At 36.3% G+C, this 21916-nt stretch overlaps 1 protein-coding gene and 1 pseudogene across 6 annotated transcripts in view; both read left to right on the top strand.

Moving 5' to 3' along the window:
- ODF2L (outer dense fiber of sperm tails 2 like) overlaps nt 1-21916 on the top strand; it is a 169725-nt gene that overhangs the window by 38169 nt on the left and 109640 nt on the right. The window lies entirely within an intron of this gene.
- Nucleotides 10641-11340, top strand: LOC123598172 (annotated as a pseudogene).

Here is a 21916-nt window from a genome sequence, read left to right as displayed (position 1 = left end):
TTTTTTTTTTTTTTTTTTAATCATAGTACTTTTGCTAAAAAGCATACTTACCCTTTGTGGTCCTTTCTTCACCTCCTAAAGCAAAGGGAGCTTTAAGAAATGCTCACATGAAAGGAAACTAAGGTTCCTGAGTATTGTTCACTAGACTACGAGCTCACTAGACTGTGAGCTCTTATTCAGATTTTTATTCCAGCCACTAGACAATAGCTGGTGTATAGTAAATGCTCAGGTGATGTTTGTGGATAGACAGATGGATGTTGAAAGAGAAAAGTATTCATATTCCTGTTTTACATTTGAAAAAAATATAAGCATAGAAGGATTAACTACCGTGGCTGTGGTATAAAACTCTAACTTTTAAAGTTGGCAGCTGAGCTCAACTCTTCTGATTCTGAAGTTAAGGTTCTACGGTGCTGTTTTCCTGTCGCAAGCAATGGTGGCAGACAGCAGCACGGCTATTATTCACCGAGTGTTTGCTATGTGCCAGACAAAGCTCCCGGTGCCGAGCATGTACTAGCTCATTGAATCTTTTCATTTAACACGTAGGTGATATTGACTCCATTTATTTTTCAGGAAACCAAAACACAAAAAGGTTTCTTGCCCAAGATCACAGAGGTAGTAAGTGGTAGGCATCCAGAGTCTCTGCTCTTAACTATGACCATACCACCTTCATATACATGTCATAAATAAAAGTAAGAGTTTCTTTTAACAATCATGCATTTACCTTATCTATGAATATTTTCTTTTTATTATACTTCTAATTTTTACCAAAGTAGTTTGGGCATATAACATTTAAAAATTAGTACCTACAGGGACGCCTGGGTGGCTCAGTCAAGTAAACGTCCAACTCTTGATTTCAGCTCAGGTCATGATCTCAGAGTTTGTGAATTTGAGCCCTGCATCAGGCTCTGTGCTGACAATGCGGAGGCTGCTTGGGATCTTCTTTCTCCCCCTTCTGTCCCTCCCTGCTAATGCTCTTGCACGCTCTCTCTCTCGCTCTCTCAAAAATAAGTAAAAAAAAAAAAAAAAAAAAAAATAGCATTTGCAATGTTTCAGATAGACTGTGGAAGGAAATGACTACTGTGGAGTCTCTGAGGCTGGTCCTAAGATGCTAGTGACAAAAGACAACAGGAAGCTTGCCAGACCCTAGAAGAACATTAGCAGTCTTTGTGCTTAATGTTTCCATGTGATGCATTAAGTATAGACGTTGGGCTCTAGTGGTGCGTAAACCAAACCCAGCATTAGGGAGGCCTGGAGTCAGTGCCCTGGTGTCCCTAAGCAGCACCTCTACTTCCAGCTTTCCACCATCCCACAAAGTCCTTGTCCCACAGTGCTGACAGCCTGGCAGGGTTTCCTCTTTATCCTTGATATTCAGGGACTCAAGACTTTCTTGAATGCTAAAAGTTGTTTTCCATTATTTATGTAATTATTACCTCTCCACATGTTCCTTTCCTCCTCCTTGTTTTGTCTCCTGGATCTGATCTCTGCACGACTTGCATTTTCCCTCGGGGTCTGTCACAGGGTTTCTTGTGAGGTATTTCCACCTGACTTTTCTGACCACTAATGTGGTTCTCAAGGGCAGTCATTCTCTTTCTGTTGGATATTGAATTTCTAATTAATAAATCATGTTTTTTAGTTCCTGAAAGTACTGGGTTTTGTTTTTTTTTTGTTTTTTTGTGCTGTAATTCCATTATATTTTCATTAAAATTCTCATCTGTTTCTTCCATTGGTTCTACTACAGAAGGAATCTCAAGTTTCTGTCCTGCTGGCCATCTTTCTTTCCAAACCCCATAAGTAAGTTTTAATTTTCCTTGCCTACTCATGGTGGTGGTTCCCTCAATACCTGCCAGCAGGCCACCATGCACATTTCTTGGGCAGTGGCAAACCAGGTGGTGAAAGGTGGGTGACTTCAGTTCTTATGGTCTGAGACCTGCTACCCTCTGCTGAAGGGCTGTGAAAAACCATTCTTCTCCCAGATGTTTTCAGTCACGAGCATCAGTTCTCCTCAACTACCAACATTGGAAGCACTTTGCTCCACAGAAGAGCCCACTTCAAGGTTTCAGGGGTTAGCAAGTTGTACCAGACAACAAGCGAAAGTTCCCTTTGGAGGGGAACCACCGGCGGTGTGTGCACCTAGAGTAATGTAAGGCAACTTGAAGAATGAATTCGATCTGTATCTGCTGGCTTGAGATTTGTTCATAGTTTTTATTTTTATAAAATGTTTAACCTTAAGAGTGACAGAATTATGTATTTGGTATGATTCACTTTCCATAATCAAGCATCTCTATTTGTGAATGCGTTCACATATGTTGGTATGAGCATGGAGGAAGGTGTAGAGAAGCCTACATGCCTTGGTAGGGATGGAGGAAATAGTAATACGTTTTCTCTATTCCAATGAGATTGAACTACTTTCAATTTTTGGCTAATCAAATAAAAAATTTTGAAGGTTGGAGGACAGGCATGCTAGGGAGTGGAAGAGTAGGACTGGTAGGAGGTTGAAGAGTAGGACTGGTCTGAGAATGAAATACTGGAATTGGATTTTCATAGGTGGAATAGTTTGGGACAAGGAAAAAGGGAGAAGTTTGCTTGAGGTGGAGTGGAGGTCACCGGAGCACAGGATGCTGTGTAACTGAGAAGGCATAGACGTTGAAGCCATCTAGAACGCGGAAGGGATTGGGGTGGAGCTGAAGAGCAAGCATCCCGGTTAAATGTGGGCAGATGAGTAGGTCACTGTGATAAGGAGTGGATGTTTTAAGACTCTCCTGGTGGTTTTGGTTGCATTTAGAATAAAATCCAAAGTCCTCAACGTGACCCTTAAGGTCTTGCATGTTCTGGCCCTCATGTCCATGGCCTCAAGGTTCTACCCACTTCCTCACCCTCTCCAGCACTCTCCTCCTCACCCTCTATGTCCAGTTGCACTTGGTTTCCCTGAAGACCAACTTCACTCCTTTTTTTTTCTTTTGAAATACTCTTTCTCCTACTTTGGCCTGACTAGATCCCCTTCATTTTCTCATATAGCTTCTTACTCTTTTCTTTCATAATTGGCAATTTTTTATTTGTTTGGTCATTTTGCATTTGTCTCACTGGATTTTAAAGGTTGTTAAATCTAAGTACATATTTGTACACTAAGTACATATTTGTTGGATGGATAGGTAGGTGGAGGGATGGTGATACTGCCATTACTTCTGAACTTCAAGGTAGGAGGAGGGGTATGGAAAGGTATGGAAATTACAGAGTCCAGAAGAATGAATAGCATTCTCTCTTGCAGTCTGCAGGGGAAGCAGTTTCCTGGGTGAGGCGGCAGGTTTCCTTTCATGTGCAGGTGGAGTCTGAAGAGACTCAGGATGCAGACCTTGTTTATAATCACATGTGTGTCCCATAGGCTACAGTGGCGAATGGGAGGGAGTTGGGAGTAAGTCAGGGAGGTGGAATAGGTTGCTTCAGGTAGTTTGAAGAGGAATGTTTTTTTTTATAAAAATTAATAAAAATCCCATATGTTGTCTTCTTTTCTTCTGATACTACTGAATTTGGATAGTTGCTTAAGTGCTAGGTATAACTTACTGTTTTTGATTTATTTAACATTACAACTGTTGTGGTGCTTTTCAATAACACTTCCACAAGAGAAGAAAATATTAAAAATAAAGAAAAAATATTTTCCTTAAAATTTAAGATTTTCTTAAAATTGGAAAGTTCAGGCATATTAAAAAATTAAGTATCTTGCTTCTTTCTTTGGCATGGCTTGGGGTGGGGTTAGAGGGAAGAAGGACTGTTATAAGCGCTCCATATCGTTTGTTGTTATTAGATAGAGTTAATATTGACAACACACTAAGCTTTAAACCAGAAAAATTAAAACTGTGATTAGCTGTCATACTTTATTTTGTTTTATTTTCATTTTAGAGAGACAGCGTGTGCAAGCCAGGGAGAGGGGCAGAGGGAGAGAGAGAGTCTTACACAGACTCCCAAGTTTAACGTGGAGCCTGGAGCGGGGTTAATCCCATGACCCTGGGATATGACCTGAGCTGAAACCAAGAGTGAGACGCTTAACTGACTGAGCCACCCAGGTGCTTCTTGCTGTCATATGTTATTTTATTTTATTTTATTTTATTTATTTATTTATTTTTTTAATTTTTTTTTCAACGTTTTATTTATTTTTGGGACAGAGACAGAGCATGAACGGGGGAGGGGCAGAGAGAGAGGGAGACACAGAATCGGAAACAGGCTCCAGGCTCTGAGCCATCAGCCCAGAGCCCGACGCGGGGCTCGAACTCCCGGACCGCGAGATCGTGACCTGGCTGAAGTTGGACGCTTAACCTACTGCGCCACCCAGGCGCCCCTGTCATATGTTATTTTAAATAAATATTTTAATTACAAACTGTGACCACTTTTTGCAAGCTTAAAGTCACTTTAAGCTTTATCACTTAAAAAAAATCCATTTTTTTTAAAAGAACAGAATAGAAAGGGCATCTGAATCTAATATGGTAAGGCATATTAGAATGATAATTTCACTTGTGTAATTAATGGTAACTAAAACTTCTTGAATGTCACCTGAATACTATCTAAAACTTTTTTATATTTAAAATATTTTGTTTTATTTCTACAGATGAGCACAGTTAATTCTTTAAAACTTCATACATTTTTCATTTCCATGCAAGAGCCTAACTTGAGTTTTAGTATTTTGAACTTGGCTTATTGAGAATTCTATTTTAGCCTTTCTGATAGTGTTCATAAAGTTAAAATAAGAGGTAAGAATTTTAATTTTAAATGAGTTGACTCCTATTAAAACACCAAGCCTAACCCTTGAGATTATAGTAGACACAAAGATTTCTATACTTTTCTTTTTCCTGCTCAACATATAAACGGGTCTTACAAATTAATAAAATGTAAATGTCCATCAGATAAAATGGCCAAAGGATAAAAACAGACAAGTCATAAGAAATACCAATGGCCAACAAATATGTTTACAGGATGTTCAGATTTACTCATAAAGAAATGTAAATGAAAACAAATCTCATCTTTCCCTACAGTAATTTTAAAGAGGTTATTCCTAGTTTTGAAAAGATGGGGTAAAATGGTACATGGTACTCATGGGACTTACTGCTCTATTTATCTCTGGAGTTACCATAATATATTAATTATTGCGCCACTGTTGGATAGTTATGTTGTTTGCATGTTTTCTTTGTTACAAACTCTTCTGCAGTGAATTTCATCATGCATCTAATTCTTACTTTAGGATAAATGCCTAGATATGAATTATAGTATCAAATGCCATGAAAAATTTCCCAGTTCTTGAAACACAATTGTTTATGCCATTTGCTACAGTAATTTGCAACTTAGGCATTTATTCTAAGGTAATAATTAGATGCTGGCGGGAACTATTTCTGTTGTGCCACTCTATTGCTTAGCCAATGCCTGGCACCTAGTAAGAACACTTAAATCTTGTCATTCGACATTCAAATGAACAGCAATGTTGTCAAGCCATCTTTCAATTTTAGTTAAAACTGTAAAGTGGGAATGTGAACATGCTCTGAAAATTACAAGGAGTTTTGAAATTGTAAATATTAATATTCATAATTTTAGAAGTGCTATACTTTTGTTTCTAATATTTAGTTGATGTCAGTTCAAGTAATACCTGAAGCTGTTTATTTTCCTACATGTCTATTTATTTGATACTCATTTGCATTAATTTTTTTTTAGTTTAAATAATCTCTACATCCAAGTGGGGCTTGAACTCACATCTCTGAGATTAAGAGTCACATGCTTTTCCAACTGAGCCAGCCAGGTGGCCCGATTTAAAATTTTTTTATCGTGTTAAAAGTCAAGTTACGAGGCATCTGGGTGGCTCAGTCAGTTAAGCATCCAACTCTTGATTTTGGCTCAGGTCGTGATCTCATGGTTTGTGGCATTGAGCCTTGCATGGGCTCTGTGCTAACAGTGTGAAACCAGGGTTTCCTTCTCTCCCTCTCTCTCTGGCCCTCCCACACTCACACATGCATGCTCTCTCTCTCTCTCTCTCTCTCTCTCTCTCTCAAAATAAATAATAAACTTAAAAAAAATGAGTAGATGTCACCCATTCTTTTTAAAAAAAGTCAAGTTAGGTTGTAGTTAGTATACAATGAATTCTGGATACAAATCTTTGTTGGAGATAGACATATAAAATATTTTTGACTTCTTAGTTGTTTTTTACTTTCTTCATTCTGAGTTTTTGTAGTGTTTGTTTATTTTGAGAGAGAGAGAGAGGGAGAGAGAGGCGGGGGAGGGGCAGAGAGTGAGGGAGAGAGATAATCCCAAGCAGGCTCCATGCTCAGCATGGACCCCAAGGTGGGGCATTGATCTCCTGAAACATGAGATCCTGACCTGAGCTGAAATCAAGAATCGGATCCATAACCAAGTGAGTCACCCAGCGCCCCCATCTTTACTATTTGAGAATATTGTATATCCTTTCCCTTACTTCGAATTTTTAGAAAAACCTCTCAGTAATGTTTTACAGTTTCAATTAAATGCCTTGCCCATATTTTTTTAGGCCTAGGTATTTGATTTTTTGATCTTCCTATCCATAGTATTATTTTTTAAATTTTATTTTTATATATATGTTGTGACATAGCAACAGAGTTCATTTTTATATGCTTACCTTATATTCAGTTATATTGATGAAATTTAATTCTAATAGTTTATATGTTCTTTTGGATTTTTTTTGTATACAATCGTATCATTTACAAATAAAGACTCATATTTCTCCTTTCTAATCATATGCCTTTCTCTTATCTTTCTTCCTTAGTACACTGGATAGGACTTCCTATACAATTTTAAATAGAGATAATGACAGCAGATACTATTTTCTTCTTTGAAATCTTAGGGAATAGCTTTCAATAATTCATTAAGTATGCTGTTATCTGTGGGTTATTGTAGATAGATTATCAGATTAAGAAATGCCTTTCTATTCGTAGTTTGCTAAAGGTTTTAATAATGTGAATGAATATTAGATTTTATGAATTGCTATTTTAATATATTTTTCAAAATAACTATGATTTCCTCTTTTTGGTTAATAGTGTTAATTAGATTAATTGATTTCAAATATTAAACCATCTTTGCACTTCTGAAAAAAAACCCATTTGTTCTTCCTATATTATCTTTTTTGTATATTGCTGGATTAAACTAATTTGCTAATATTTTGTTCATGATTTTTACCTCTCTGTTCATGTGAGAGCTTGGTCTGTTATTTTTTTTTTTTTTCCTTAAAAACATTCTTGTCAGTTTTAGTTATGGGGGCAGTGTCCTAAGGCAGGCAGGCAATTTTCTCTATCTCCCTGAATAATATTAAATTTGTGAAGAGTAAAGGTATATAAAAATCTCCCATCATTATTGTATATTTTTCTATTCCTCATTTTAATTGTCAGTGTTTCCTGTATCTATTTAGACCTATGTTTGTTGCATACTGATTTAGAATTGGGATGTTTTCCTATGAGTTGACTCCTTTTATCATTATTAAATGTCTTTATCTCTAATAATGCTTCTTGCCTTAAAGTATGTTGTCTGATATTAGTATAGGTATGCCAGCTTTCATTGGTTAGTGTTTGCATAGACAGTTGACCCTTGAACAACATAAGCTTGAACTGCATGGGTCCACAGGTATTTTTTTTTCAATAAATAAAGTACTGTAAATGTATTTTCTCTTCCCTATGATTTTCTTAATATTTTGTCTATTTTATTGTACAAATACATTATATTATACATAATACATATGACATACAAAATATGTGTTGACTATTTACATTATTGGTAAGGCTTTCAGTCAACAGTAGGCTATAGTTAAGATTTGGGGGAGTCAAAAATTATACATGAATTTTGGACTGTGCAGGGGGTCAGTGCCCCTAACCTGCATGTTTTTCAAGGGTCAACTGTATATCTTTTTCCATCCTATTATTCCCAACCTTTCTATAGCTTTATATTTTATTTTGTAAACCACAAAATATATTGTTTGTTTGCTTGCAGCCTTTTCAGTTTGACAATCCTCATTTATATATTTTAGCCTATTTATATTTAATTTTTAACATAATTAGGTTTAATGGTCTTTTTTCTTTTTCTATTCGATCCATTTTTTCCCTAATATTTCTATGACATTTTCTCTCTCCTTTTTTCAAGGTTTTATTTAGATTCTAGTTAGTTAACATACAGTGTAATACCAGTTTCAGTTGTATAATAATAGTTATTGAACACTTCCATACAACACCCAGTGTTCATCTCAACAAATGCATTCCTTAATCCCCATCACCTATTTCACCATTCCCCCACCCACTTCCTTCAATTTGTTCTCTATAGTTAAGAGTCTATTTCCTGGTTTGCCTCCCTCTCTGTTTTTTTTCCCCTTTGCTCATTTGTTTTGTTTCTTAAATTTGATTTATGAGTGAAATTATATGGTATAATATAATTCTTCCTCTGACTTCATTTAGAACTATACTCTCTAGTTCTATCCATGTCATTGCAAATGACAAGATTGCATTCTTTTTTTATGGCTGAATAATATTCCATTTTATGTGTACATCACATCTTCTTTATCCATTCATCAACTGATGGACACTTGGGCTGCTTCCATATTTTGGCCATTGTAAATAATGCTACTATAAACATAGGGGTGCATGTTTCCCTTTGAATTAGTGTTTTCCTCTTCTTTGGGTAAATCCAGTAGTGGAATTACTGTATCATATAGTAATTCTATTTTTAATTTTTTGAGAAACCTCCATACTGTTTTCCAGAGTGGCTGCACCAGTTTGCATTCCCACCAATGATGCAAGAGGGTTCCCCTTTCTCTACATTTTCGCCAACACCTGTGGTTTCTTGTGTTGTTGATTTTAGCCATTCTGACAGGTGTGAGGTGATATCTCATTGTAGTTTTGATTTGTATTTCCCTGATGATCAGTGACGTTGAGCATCCTTTCATGTGTCTGTTGGTCATCTATATTTCTTCATTGAAGAAATGTCTGTTGATGTCTTCTGCACTTTCTTAATTGGATTATTTGTGTTTTCTTGGTGTTGAGTTGTAGAACTTACTTATATATTTTGGGGGCTTAGCCTTTATTGGGCAGGTCATTTGCAAGTATCTTCTCCCATTTAGTAGGTTATCTTTTAGTTTTATTGATTGTTTCCTTTGCTGTGCAGAAGCTTTTAATTTTGGTGTAGTCCCAATAGTTTATTTTTGCTTTTGTTTGTCTTGATTCAAAAGACATATCTAGAGAGATGTTGTTATAGCTGATGTCAGAGAAATTATTGCCTGTGCTGACTTCTAGGAGTTTCATGGCTTCAGGTCTCAGATTTATGTCCTTAATCCATTTTGAGTTTATTTTTGTGTATACTGTAAGAAAGTGGTCCAGTTTCATTCTTTTTCATGTAGCTGTCCAATTTTCCCAGTACTATTTGTTGAAGAGACTATCTTTTTCCAATTGGACATTTTTTCCTGCTTTGTTGAAGATTAATTGACCATGTACTTATGGGCTCCTTTCTGGGTTTTCTATTCTGTTCCATTGACCTATAGATCTATTTTTGTGCCAGTACCATACTGTTTTGATCACTACAGATTTCTTTGTGATATAACTTGAAGTCTGGAATTGTGATGCTTTCAGCTTTGCTTTTCTTTTTCAAGATTGCTTCGGCTATTCAGTGTCTTGTGGTGTCATACAAAGTTGAGGATTGTTTGCTATAGCTATGTGAAAAAAACTGTTGGTATTTTGATAGGGGTTGCATTAAATGTGTATGTTGCTTGGGGTGCCTGGATGGCTTAGTCGGTTAGGCATCTGACTTGGGGTGCCTGGATGGCTCAGTCGGTTGGGCGTCTGACTTTGGCTCAGGTCATGATCTCACAGTTTGTGAGTTTGAGCCCTGCATTGGGCTCTGTGCTGACAGCTGAGAGCCTGGAGCCTGCTTCAGATTCTGTGTCTCCCTCTCTGTCTTCCCCTCCCTGACTCATACTCTTTCTCTCTCTGTCCAAAATAAATAAATTAAAACAAAAAATTAACAAAATGTGTATGTTGCTTTGGGTAGTTTTGACATTAACAATGTTTGTTCTTCCATTCCATGACCATGGAATGTCTCTCCATTTCTTCATGTCATTTTTAATTTTTTTCATCAGTGTATCATAGTTTTCAGAATACAGATCTTTCACCTCTGGTTAGTTTTATTCCTAGGTATATTATTGTTTTTGATACAATTGTAAATGGGATTGAGTCCTTAATTTCTCTTTCTGCTGCTTCATTATTGGTGTGTAGAAATGCAAACAGATTTCTGTACATTGATTTTATATCCTGTGACTTACTGAATTCATACATCAGTTCAAACAATTTTTTGATGGAGTCTTCCAGATTTTCTGTATAGAGTATGATGTCATCTGAAAACAGTGAAAGTCTCATTTTTTCCTTGCCATTTTGTTTTTTTTTTCAACGTTTATTTATTTTTGGGACAGAGAGAGAGCATGAACGGGGGAGGGGCAGAGAGAGAGGGAGACACAGAATCGGAAACAGGCTCCAGGCTCTGAGCCATCAGCCCAGAGCCCGATGCGGGGCTCGAACTCACGGACCGCGAGATCATGACCTGGCTGAAGTCGGACGCTTAACCGACTGCGCCACCCAGGAGCCCCTCCTTGCCATTTTGGATGCCTTTTATTTCTTTTTGTTTTCTGATATGCTGCAGCTAGGACTGCCAGTACTATGTTAAAAAATAGTAGTGAGAACTCTTTCCTTAAGCAGCCTGAGGTGATCTCTGAAAATGGTTCACTATTCACTTGACCCGGAAAACCCGACAAAATCATGCAAATCAAGAGGTTCAAATCTTTGTGTTCACTTTAAGAACACATGGGAAACTGCCCAGGCCATCAAGGGTATGCATATCCAAAAAGCCACCAAGTATCTGAAAATGTCATTTCGCAGAAGCAATGTATGCCATTCTGATGCTACAATGGTGGAGTTGGTAGGTGTGCCAAACAGTGGGGCCGGACACTGGGTCCATGGCCCAAAAAGAAGTGCTGAATATTTACTGCACATGTTTAAAAATGCAGAGAGTAATGCTGAACTTAAGGGTTTAGATGTAGATTCTCCGGTCATTGAGCACATCCAGGTGAACAAAGCCCCAAAAATGCAGCGTAGAACCTACAGGGCTCAAGGTCAGATTAACCCATACATGAGTTCTCCCTGCCACATTGAGATGATCTTTACTGAAAAAGAGCAGATTGTTCCTAAACCAGAAGAGGAGGTTGCACAGAAGAAAAAGATATCCCAGAAGAAACTGAAGAAACAAAAACTGATGGCCCGGGAGTAAATTCTGCATAAAATACATGCAAATAAAAGTAAAAACAGAAAACGAAACAAAACAAAAAAATAGTGGTGAGAGTGGACATCCCTGTCTTGTTTCTGACCATAAAAGAACAGGTCTCAGTTTTTCCCCATTGAGTATGATATTAGCTGTGGGTTTTTCAAAGTGACCTTTATTATGTTGAGGTAGTTCCTTCTAAACCTACTTTGTTAAGGGTTTTTATTATGATAAAAGCACTTTGTCAAGTGCTTTTTCTGCATAACAGAAAATGATTATCAATTGAGATAATCATATGGTTCTTATTCTTTGTTTTATCAATGTGATATATCACATTGATTGATTTGTGAATATTGAACCACATTTGCAATACAGGAATAAATCCCACTTGATTGCGGTGAATGATTTTTTAAAATATATTGTTGCATTTGGTTAGGTAGTATTTTATTGAGAATTTTTGCATCTATGTTTATCAGGGATATTGGTCTATAGTTCTCTTTTTTAGTGGAGTTTTTATCTGGTTTTCATATCAGGGTAATGCTGGCCTCACAGAATGAGTTTGAAAGTTCTCCTTCCTCTTCTAGTTTTTGGAATAGTTTGGTATGGGGTGGGACACCTGGGGGGCTCAGTTGGTTAAGCATCCGACCCTCGACTTTGGCTTATGTCATGATCTCATGGTTAGTGAGATCAAGCCCCACATCAGGCTCTGTACTGACAGTGTGGAGCCTGCTTGGGATTCTCTCTCTCCCTCTCTCTCTCTGTCTCTGCCTCCCTGCCCCCCAACATGCTCGCATGCTCTCTCTCTCTCTCTCAATAAAAAATAAATAAATAAATAAATAATAAATAAATAAATAAATAAATAAATAAATAAAAGAAGAATAGGTATTAACTCTTTAAATGTTTGGTAGGATTCACCTGTGAAGCCATCTGGCCCTGGACTTTTGTCTGTTGGGAGTTTTTTGATTATTAATTCAATTCCTTTGGTGGTTATTGGTCTGTTCGAGTTTTCTATTTCTTCCTGTTTCACTTTTGGTAGTTTATATGTTTCTAGGAATTTATCCATTTCTTCCAGGTTGTCTAATTTGTTCACATATAGTTTTTCATCATATTCTCTTATAATTTTATCTCTTTGGTTTTGGTTGTTTGTGTTTCTATGGTTTCAGTTCTCTGTTCTCTTTTATTTTGGATTTTATTTGAGTTTTTTTCTTTCTTTTTTCTTTCTTTCTTTCTTTCTTTCTTTCTTTCTTTCTTTCTTTCTGTCTTTATGAGTTTAGGTAGAGGTTTATCAACTTTATTATTTTTTTTTTTTAAAGAGCCAGCTTCTGGTTCATTGATCTGGTCTATTGTTTGGATTTATTTTTAGTTTCTTTATCATTTATTTCTGCTCTAATCTTTACTATATCCTTCCTTGTGTTGGCTTTAGTCTTCATTTGTTGTTTTTTTTATAGTTTCTTTAGTTGTAAGGTTAGGTTGTTTATTTGAGATTTTTCTTGCCTCTTAAGGTAGGCCTGTGTTGCTATATACTTCCCTCTTAGGGCTACTTGTTTTACCCTTTTTCTCTCCTTTGATTTTTCTTCTATATAAAATATGTTTTATTCCAAATTTCTTTCTATTAAAGAGCTGTAGACATTAAAGATGACTAATTTTTTTGCCAGAGAGGGTCTACCTTTTTTCTTTAAGCAGATTAAGTGAGGATGGGCTGGTTACTTTAATTCAATCAGGTAATGACCTCTGGTCATCCCTTCTCCAGTGGCATATCTGTTTTGGAATTTGAACTGAGACTGTGAGGGTCTTTTCCTCTTAAGCACTGATGACTGCAGGTAATTCTACTCTGTTCACAGGTTTTCAGGTTAAGATTTTAGCCAGTTACCCCACACAGGCTTCAGAATTCAAGAAATTGCTTGATGAGGAAACATGCTGTCTATTTGCCACCCTTCAGTCTCCACCCCTTTGCCCCCCATTTTCCACAAACCACTAAAGCTCTGCTGCTTTCTATGACCCCCAGAAGCAGTCTTCTCCCAGGGTCCAAGGTTGAACTCCCAGTTTCTAGCCATGTCCAGCATTGGTAACTGCCCCCTCACAAAACATAGCTACCAAATACTGAACATACAAAGATGATTAAGATCTATTTTCTTCCCACACAACAGAGCTTCCTAACCTTTTCCAAACCATGACACATACAGAAAATAATATTTTTTAAACGTCAAACTATAGTAAATAGAGGAGGATGTTAATAGCTAGAAATTTCTGGCCCAGAGCTCTTGCCAGTATAGGTCTTGGCCAGATCACTCCACTTAACAAGTTGAGATCAATACTTTCACATTTGCAACCTATGTGTGGCACTGGTTGAGACCCTTTGCCTTAATAAATTCATTCATCTTTTCTGGTCTTTCTCTTATGAAAGACTCTGTGAATACTTTCTCACACCCCTTGTCAGAGAACTAGTACTAACTCTAGATGCCTTTTGGATCTGGGATGATATGTAGGTGTGCCAGAATCCCTGTACCCTTCCTCATTCTGTGTCTCTATTCCATGGCTCATCTAGACTACTTATAGCCTTTAATTGGAAACATAAATTAGCAACTTATTCGCCTGTTTGCCACCTGTTTCTCTTCTGTTCTTTCTCTGTATTACAGATTTTCCTCATCCAGAAGAACACAGAATTTCCATTGTAAGGAGTGCAGTATAGTTGGTTTTGTAATAGCTGAGATAAACATTATTTGCAATGGGAAAATGACTGAAACAAAATGACACGTATGGTTGAGTTTTTATTTGTTATTTTCTTAACTCTTTAAATTCTAAGTCTTTGGATAGCTTAGTATTTTTCAGTTGATAAATAAAGATCCTCTGCAGTTCTTAGAAAATCTTTTGGTTTATAAAAATGTAAACTTAGGTCTACTTCACAAACAAATGTTTTATTTAATTTATAAATAGTTGAACCAGGAATATGTTGAGAATTTACTGTGACACTTAGCTGAGGAATGATGCCTTATTAGAATGTATTCCCACATTAAAGTTTGATTGGTTCAATGTGATGTCCTTTTATGGTATGGTAAATATGTAAAGAGAACAATGGCCTATGGTGATGGCATTAATTCCTGCCACAATTACATTATATGGACAATGTAATCACTGTAAATACTAAGAATACTGGAATGGTGAGGACAGCAATATTCCCTAAACTGGTTTAGAGTTATCAGGTTGCCGCTGGTGGTAGAAGCCTTATAAATGGAACATAGCAGAAAAAGAATGAAACTTTATGGGCTACAGTAACTTCCCTGTCCTACAAAGTTTACAAATGAATTAGCAAACCCCAAATTGTTAAAGGCAAAGGATCCAATTACGATTCTCTGTTTAACTGCTAATAATGAGATCATTCTGTAACTATATACTTCAGTTCATGATTTTGGGATTCCTAAGTAAAAAGAGACATTTTTACTAAAATAAACAAATAATAGTTAACTGGCATACATTATTAATTAGTAGATTAATAAGAGTATAAGGAACCAAGGTATACTGTAAGATGCGTTAAAGCACATTTAATGTTTAATGATTATTAAGGCAACAGGAGAAGGTATAAATAACCCCGTTTCTCAATTAATTTAGGCATTTGTATCTATCAGTATAAGTTTTACAGTTTTCCAACTGCTTACACATATTTCATTGTAAAATTATTTCTAAGAATTTTGGATTTTTTTTGTATAGATCAAGAATTGTTACCTTCTTATTAGTGATTAATAGTATATATGAAAAGTATCATTTTCATCTTCTAGTTATATTACTAATTAATTCTGTTAGTATTCCAATCGATACTCTTGCCTTTTTAAATAGGCAGTATAAGATTGTAATTAATAATATTAATAGCTAACACTGTACTTTTATTGAGTATAATTTGTGTTTAAAATGTCTTTTTACAAATGACTTATTCATATCAGGATCCAAACAGAATTCACACACTGCATTTGGTAGACATGTCTCTTGAATATCTAATAGTTCCCCTTTCATGACATTTATTTACAGAATAAATTGGATCATTTGCCCCACAGAGTTTCTTATAGTCTATTTGGCTGATTACATCTTGATGGCATTATTTAATATGTTTCTGCATCTTCTATATTTTCTGTAAACCAGTAGTTAGGTCTAAAATCTTGACTGAATTCAGTTTTAAATCTTTTTGGCAAGAATATGTCATAGGTGGATACTCTATATTCTTTCAATTGCATCACATTAAGAGTAATGTAATGTCTGGTTTTCCTACCATTATTACCATTAAAATGGATCTGTGGATTCAAGTGATATCAGACTGATTCATTCATTAAAAGGAATTATGTCAACTTTTACCAAATGCTTTTAGGCAGCCATTGATAATCATTGCCAAGATCCATTATTTTCACTAGGGAATCTTAAAATGGTGATTTTCTAATTCTGTTATTCTTCTGCATTGATTCATTATGACTTTTCTAAATTTTGTAAATTTTCCTTATTTTGTCTGTTTTATCTGTCATATATTATTGCTGATGTATGTTAAAGTCTCCCACTGCATGTGTGTTTCTGATCATTTGTCCTCCTACATGTATTATTTTTATTCTGCAAAATTTGATGCTATTATTTGCATATTATTATCTACTCCTTTTAAAAGGAGTGATGGTCTTAGGCCATTCACTTTTTAATCTTTTGTGGGTAGTCACAAAGCTGATGTATTATAAATTATACTACTTAAATAGGCTTCATTTTCTATGCCTTTTGTCTTGAATTATAATTGGATAGTGTAAGTATTGCTACCTTTACACACCTTTTCTTCATATTTGCCTGATAATTTGTGCCTCTTTCACTATTTTTGTTTCAATGCCTTTTCATGGAGATAGGAGTTTGCTACTTTTTCTGTCCTCTCCCCTTCCCAGTCCTTAATAATTTAGTATAGGATAATTTAGTCTGATAATAAAACCACTTGTTGGTCTTATAATAGTGCACTATAAATATTACTTTAAAATAAAAACTAATGTTGTGGCCATATGTAAAGTAATCATTTAAATTTATATTTTTTTTATTTTTAACTTATTTCATGGGGTTCACACCTAACCTGGGAACCCTGAAACTGGTAATTAAAGCATGTTTTGAGACCTCAAAATTACTATGAAAAAGATGGTCTTTCTTTTTGTTAACGGGTCAACTGATATTTAATAAGGAATATGAGGTTTCTTGATTTTTAGGATAGATTTTAAAAAATACTATAACACAAAACAAAATGTTATCATTTTAGTTTTCCGGTATGGTCTTAAGATGATAATTCCCGATCTAGGTCCAGTCTATTTTGAAACTTGTTCATATCATATGTGAAGGTATTTTGTAAGTTTCAGTCAAGGCAATTCTTTTTTCATGCCTTATTTTTCAGTTTCTTAAGTGATTTTGATTCAATAAGGTTTTCAACTTAATTTTATCATTAATAACTTAATTATGGTGGTAATAGTGTTTATTTAAAAGCAGATTCGAATGGTACTAAGGAATATGATGTTAAAAAGTGTTACTTCAGCTGCTTCTTTCTCTGGATTCCACTCCCCAAAGTAGCCACTGCTAATAGTTGCCTATTTGTAATGCTCAACCATTAAAAAAAAAAAAAAAAAAAAGCCTGATTCTTTAAGTAATTTAGTCAGAAAGAAACAGTATCTGTTTCTTTCATAAATAACAGGAATTAATTTTAAATACTTTTAAATTTTAGTGACCCACAAAGCTAGAGATACTGAATAACATTGAAAATGTTAGTTAATGCTGAAACGGCCAAGTAAACATTTTTCTGTAATTTATTTTCCATTGTCTATTTTAAGTAAAAGCATAAGCTACCTTTTAAAAAAAAAGACATTTTTTTCTATATTATAATAGGTGTAGCAAGTTTCACTATTCATGTAAAAATCAATATATAATTTTAGTGATTTCAGTTCTATTTAAAAATGAAAGTATGGTTTATCAGTGGGATTTTATGTTTTTCATCTTAATGCAATCCTTTTAAGGCCATGCATTCCAGTATCCAAGTTTTAAAGTAGTTTGTATACACCCAACATGCAAGGCCATGACTTTAATCATTTCCTCACCAGAACTTCAATTATGCCAAGCACTTTTTAATTATCCTGCATCCCACAAGTCTATTCTTAGTAAAAAGTCTGACTTGTACAGAGGCAGTATATTCCTCTGTGGCAAAATTCAACTTACCACTTTGCAACCCCACCCATGAAAAAGCCCTGTGAATTAAAAGCTACTAAATTAAGTGTGTATTTTTAACAGCTTCAATTTTCAAGTCAAGTTTGGCATAAAAGTTGAAGACATTTTTTTGAGGTACAAAAATGCTATGTTGGCATTTCATGGTGTTTTCAGAATGCAGTTCGTTTTTTGGGTTGTTTCCTTTACAAAGTTTCTTATAACATCGATTTTTTTTTTCTAAAGGGAATGTGTTTAATCATTTGCCCTATCGCTTTTTATTTTTATGTTATTTAAAGAAGAAAATTCTGAACAAAGAAGAACAGTGATAGAAAAAGAACTTACATGTGAGGACAGATCTATAGGGTAGGGGAAAAGGTTTGAGGCACAGTGGGTGGCAGGAGAAACACTGAGCTGAGTGGAGCTGGGTTTGGCATTTCATGCACAGATTAAAACCTGTAATGCAAACCCTGAAATTAAGAGAAAGTAAACTACATAAAATTATTGTATTGTTTTACTCTTTTTGCTTCCTAGTAATGGAAAATCTGTTTTGCTCAATGAATGCAAATACGATACAAAGTCATTCTAGGAAATGCTTGTATAAGGTTAATGCTTATAAGAGATGCTAAATACCTAATACTATATAATATATTAACTCAAGAAACAGTTCATAAGAACCTCTTACATGTAAAGCCCTATACTTTTTTATGTTATAATGTAGCTCCAATATTTACTGCCTCATGATCTACCTTAGGTAAATGCACTGTTCAAAATCTGAACTTAGGAAATGTGGGCTCAATCAACACAGTTTTCCTTATTTTTCCTTGCCTTCATCTACACTAGAGACTGGACTATCTAAAAACCCAATTCCCCATTTTGCTTTGCAGCTAAAAGTTGCATGCTGAGATTCTGACCAATGAGGTGTAAAGGTAAGGTCACTGGTGCCACATGGTGTCTTTCTGCCAGGGAATCTGCTAGAGCTGTTGTCATCACTAAGAGTGGTACAGCTCAATGCCAGGAGGAGCCTGGTTGTTGACCCAGGTCAATGGCATCCTTGACCACCATACTAGGTATGGAGTCCCTACTCTGGGACTTCTTGTGGCATGAAATAAACCTCTTCTTGTTTAAATCACCTTTTTGCTGGGGTTCCTGTTACTCTTAGTTGCATGCATTACTAACTGGCTCAGTGAAAAAATTAGTTTGGCAATAAGCATGACAGTGACCTTCCCGTTTCAGATTGTGCTAGCCAGTCTCCAAAAATTAGTTTGGCAATAAGCATGACAGTGACCTTCCCGTTTCAGATTGTGCTAGCCAGTCTCCAAGGGGGTCCACAACAACTCCCATCTCCTTCACACCCTCATGTAGTCCCCTCCCACAATCTCCAAGCGTTGGTTTAGGATAGGCTTCTAATAGGATATGGCTTCTAAAGCCCTGTGACACTGTAAAAATTAAATTAAAAATTTAACAGTATCTCTAAAATGACTTATACTTTCTTTTTATGGAATGTCACGTCTTTCTTTTTGTATGACCTATTTTCTGGTTGATTATAATATATATCCTTTAGTAGAATGAGAAAATTTAAATCATTTTCAAAATTGATTTCTGGGAAAACCACTTATATAATACTATACACCAGGCTCTTTCCTCTTTCCTGTGTTCTTTAACTTCATTTACTAACTTTTTTCTTCAAGTGAATTTTTGAGAGATTATTTCAACCACTTGGCATTTGGAGAAATTGAGGCAGAGAGGTTAAAAATCCTGCCCAAGGCCACACACGTAGGAGGTAGAAGACCTGGGATTTGAGCCCAATGAAGCTGGTTCCAGCATTTGTAATCCTCTCACCACATAAAAATCACCTGCAGTTCTAGTAACCAAAGAAAACTGGCCTTCCTTCTATAGATATGTATCTACATTTGCAGTGTGTAAGTTATTTACTTTATTTAGCATAACAAGTCAGTTCCTACTGGCATTCACAGTTCCTTAAGTATCATTGTTCCTCAGAGTTTTCAGCATATATAAAAATGCTGAATGTTACCTGCTTTCCGCTGGTGAAGCCAGCTCTATCAGTCAGTGTCCACCCAGAGCAAACATACTACAGAAAAGTAGTTACGAATATGTCCAAGGAAATGAAGGACCAAAAAAGGGAAGGCGTGTTCACCTAAAGATTGGCTGGAGGCTGGAGGCTGCTACCGTGCCCAAGACAGGAGCAGCAGAAAGGCAGATGTTGTTGCCTAGACCTCAGGAGCCACTGTGCTCCTGACGCTGCTGGAACCTAACTGAAGCTGACTTACAGGAAGCAGGGAGTTCTGCAGCACTGGAAATGAAGCTAGGCAGACTTTATTACATCCCACGATTCAGCAACCTTTTGTGAAGCATTCTATTACACTGTGGAAGTCATCAGGGTTATGTTTCAATCACAATGCCTGAGAGGCTAACTTTAAAACAACCACATTGACAATCCTACACTTCCTTGGCTATGTTCTTAATATAGAACCTCTTCTAAGGTTCTTGGCTTGACTGGAAAGAAAACGACAATTAAAATAAATTAAAAAAGAATCCTACTGATGTTACATGAGTCCAGGAATCCTGCTGTCCAAACCATGTTGCCTGTCAAGGGGCTCAAGGTTGCCTGGTGCCCTGCCGTGTTTGTCGGAGCTACCTCCAACAGGAAGTCCTCCTCATTCCCAGTCTCTGCCAGTGTCTCCCATCGGCGATTCTCTCTGAGATACAGCTGGAAAGAGAGTATGGAAGAGACTGGAGTATGCAGACTTCCAGTTCCCTGCAATGGAAGAAAAACTTAGGATAGACACGGAGCTGAGGGCTAGTGGCCAAGGAGCAGACTGGTCTTAAAAATGTTGACCTCCCGGGGCACCTGAGTGGCTCAGTTGGTTAAGCATCTGAATCGATTTTGGCTCAGGTCATGATCTCATGATTTGTGAGACTAGGGACCCATGATTGAGACCCACATCGGGCTCTGAGCTGACAGCAAGGAGCCTGCTTGGGATTCTCTCTCTCTGCCCCTCCCCTTCTCTCTCTCTCTTGCAGAATACATAAACATTAAAAAAAGCAAACATTGACTTCCCCTTGACATGTTTTCCTTCCTTTAACATGCTTTTCCATGTTGTTAAATATTCCACAATTAATGGCCGTATCATATTCTCTATTATTAACACTCTGATTAAGTTTATTTGCTGCCTTTCTTAGTGTTAATTTTCCTCATTTTCTTTGAAATTTTAGTTTTATGACTTATTTTATGTGGGAGTTTACATCTTCCTCTTCTCCAAGCCTCCCAGTCTATCAGTTTTTTGGTTGCCTCTACCACCTCTCGCCCAAGGCATGATCTTAGTCGGTGGTTCTGGCTTCTGTCCCTTGGTGATTGGAGATATCAGAGAGATCCAGTCATTAAGCTGGCGAAGAGTAACACTGTCCTGGCTTCCAGCTTTAGTAAGGACACCTGACTCTGTCATTCCACAGAAGTCCAACTCTGGGCTGCCTGAGGCCTCAGCTCCTGCTTATTGCTGCCAATTATCTATTGCCCTACTTTTGAATATGACCATGACTTTTCTTTATATAAAAACATCTCTCATTGGTATGTTTATAGTAGTGAGAGGAATGTAAAGCATGAATACTTAGTGTCATAGTAATGACTAATCTGTCTTAATACATTTAGTTGATTTGCTTTGGTTTCTTTAGGTAAATGATCATATTACCCAACAATAACAAGAACTGGAACCACCATTTAATCAGTACTTAATACATGGTGGGTACACTCTGCTGTGTGCTTCAACTACATGTTAGGACTTGGAAATGGGCAAGATTCCTGCTGTCTTTTCCAGGGGTAGCTGTCAGATTGTGAAAACAAGTAGCAATGCAAATAATTCTGTTCACATCAATGCAAATGAATTTTGACTGGTAGATTGTAGATCTTTGTAAGTAAAATTCTCATTGAACAGGTCTTGCCATCATATTTGTTCCCTCAGTAATTGAAGAGTTGAGTAAAATCTTTGGTACATGTCTGTTTTATATTTGTGTAAGAGTTGTGATTTTACTTTTTTGAAAATTACACTTTAGCAGACATGATATCTTCTAATCTTCAAAACCTGAGAAATAGCTGTCATTCACATTTAGTAGATGAAAAAACTGAGACAGATCACATGGTTTACCTGCTTAATGTCAAATTAACTAGTAAGTGGCCAAGCTGGGATTTAAACACCCAATTTTGCTATCTTCAAGATCTCTGCTCTTATAGTTTATTGTTTGCCTTGGAAAAACTCCATTTGCTCAGAATGTTTTTTTTTTTTTTTCAAAAATATATTGGGTGGGAGGGAGGGGAAGGTGGGTGATGGGCAATGAGGAGGGCACCTGTTGGGATGAGCACTGGGTGTTGTATGGAAACCAATTTGACAATAAATTTCACATTAAAAAATATATATATTAG

The sequence above is a fragment of the Leopardus geoffroyi genome, chromosome C1 (genome assembly GCF_018350155.1).
Source record: "Leopardus geoffroyi isolate Oge1 chromosome C1, O.geoffroyi_Oge1_pat1.0, whole genome shotgun sequence".
Taxonomy (NCBI): domain Eukaryota; kingdom Metazoa; phylum Chordata; class Mammalia; order Carnivora; family Felidae; genus Leopardus; species Leopardus geoffroyi.
The sequence above is the reverse complement of the archived record's forward strand: the minus strand, read 5'-3'. Positions and strand labels throughout refer to the sequence as shown.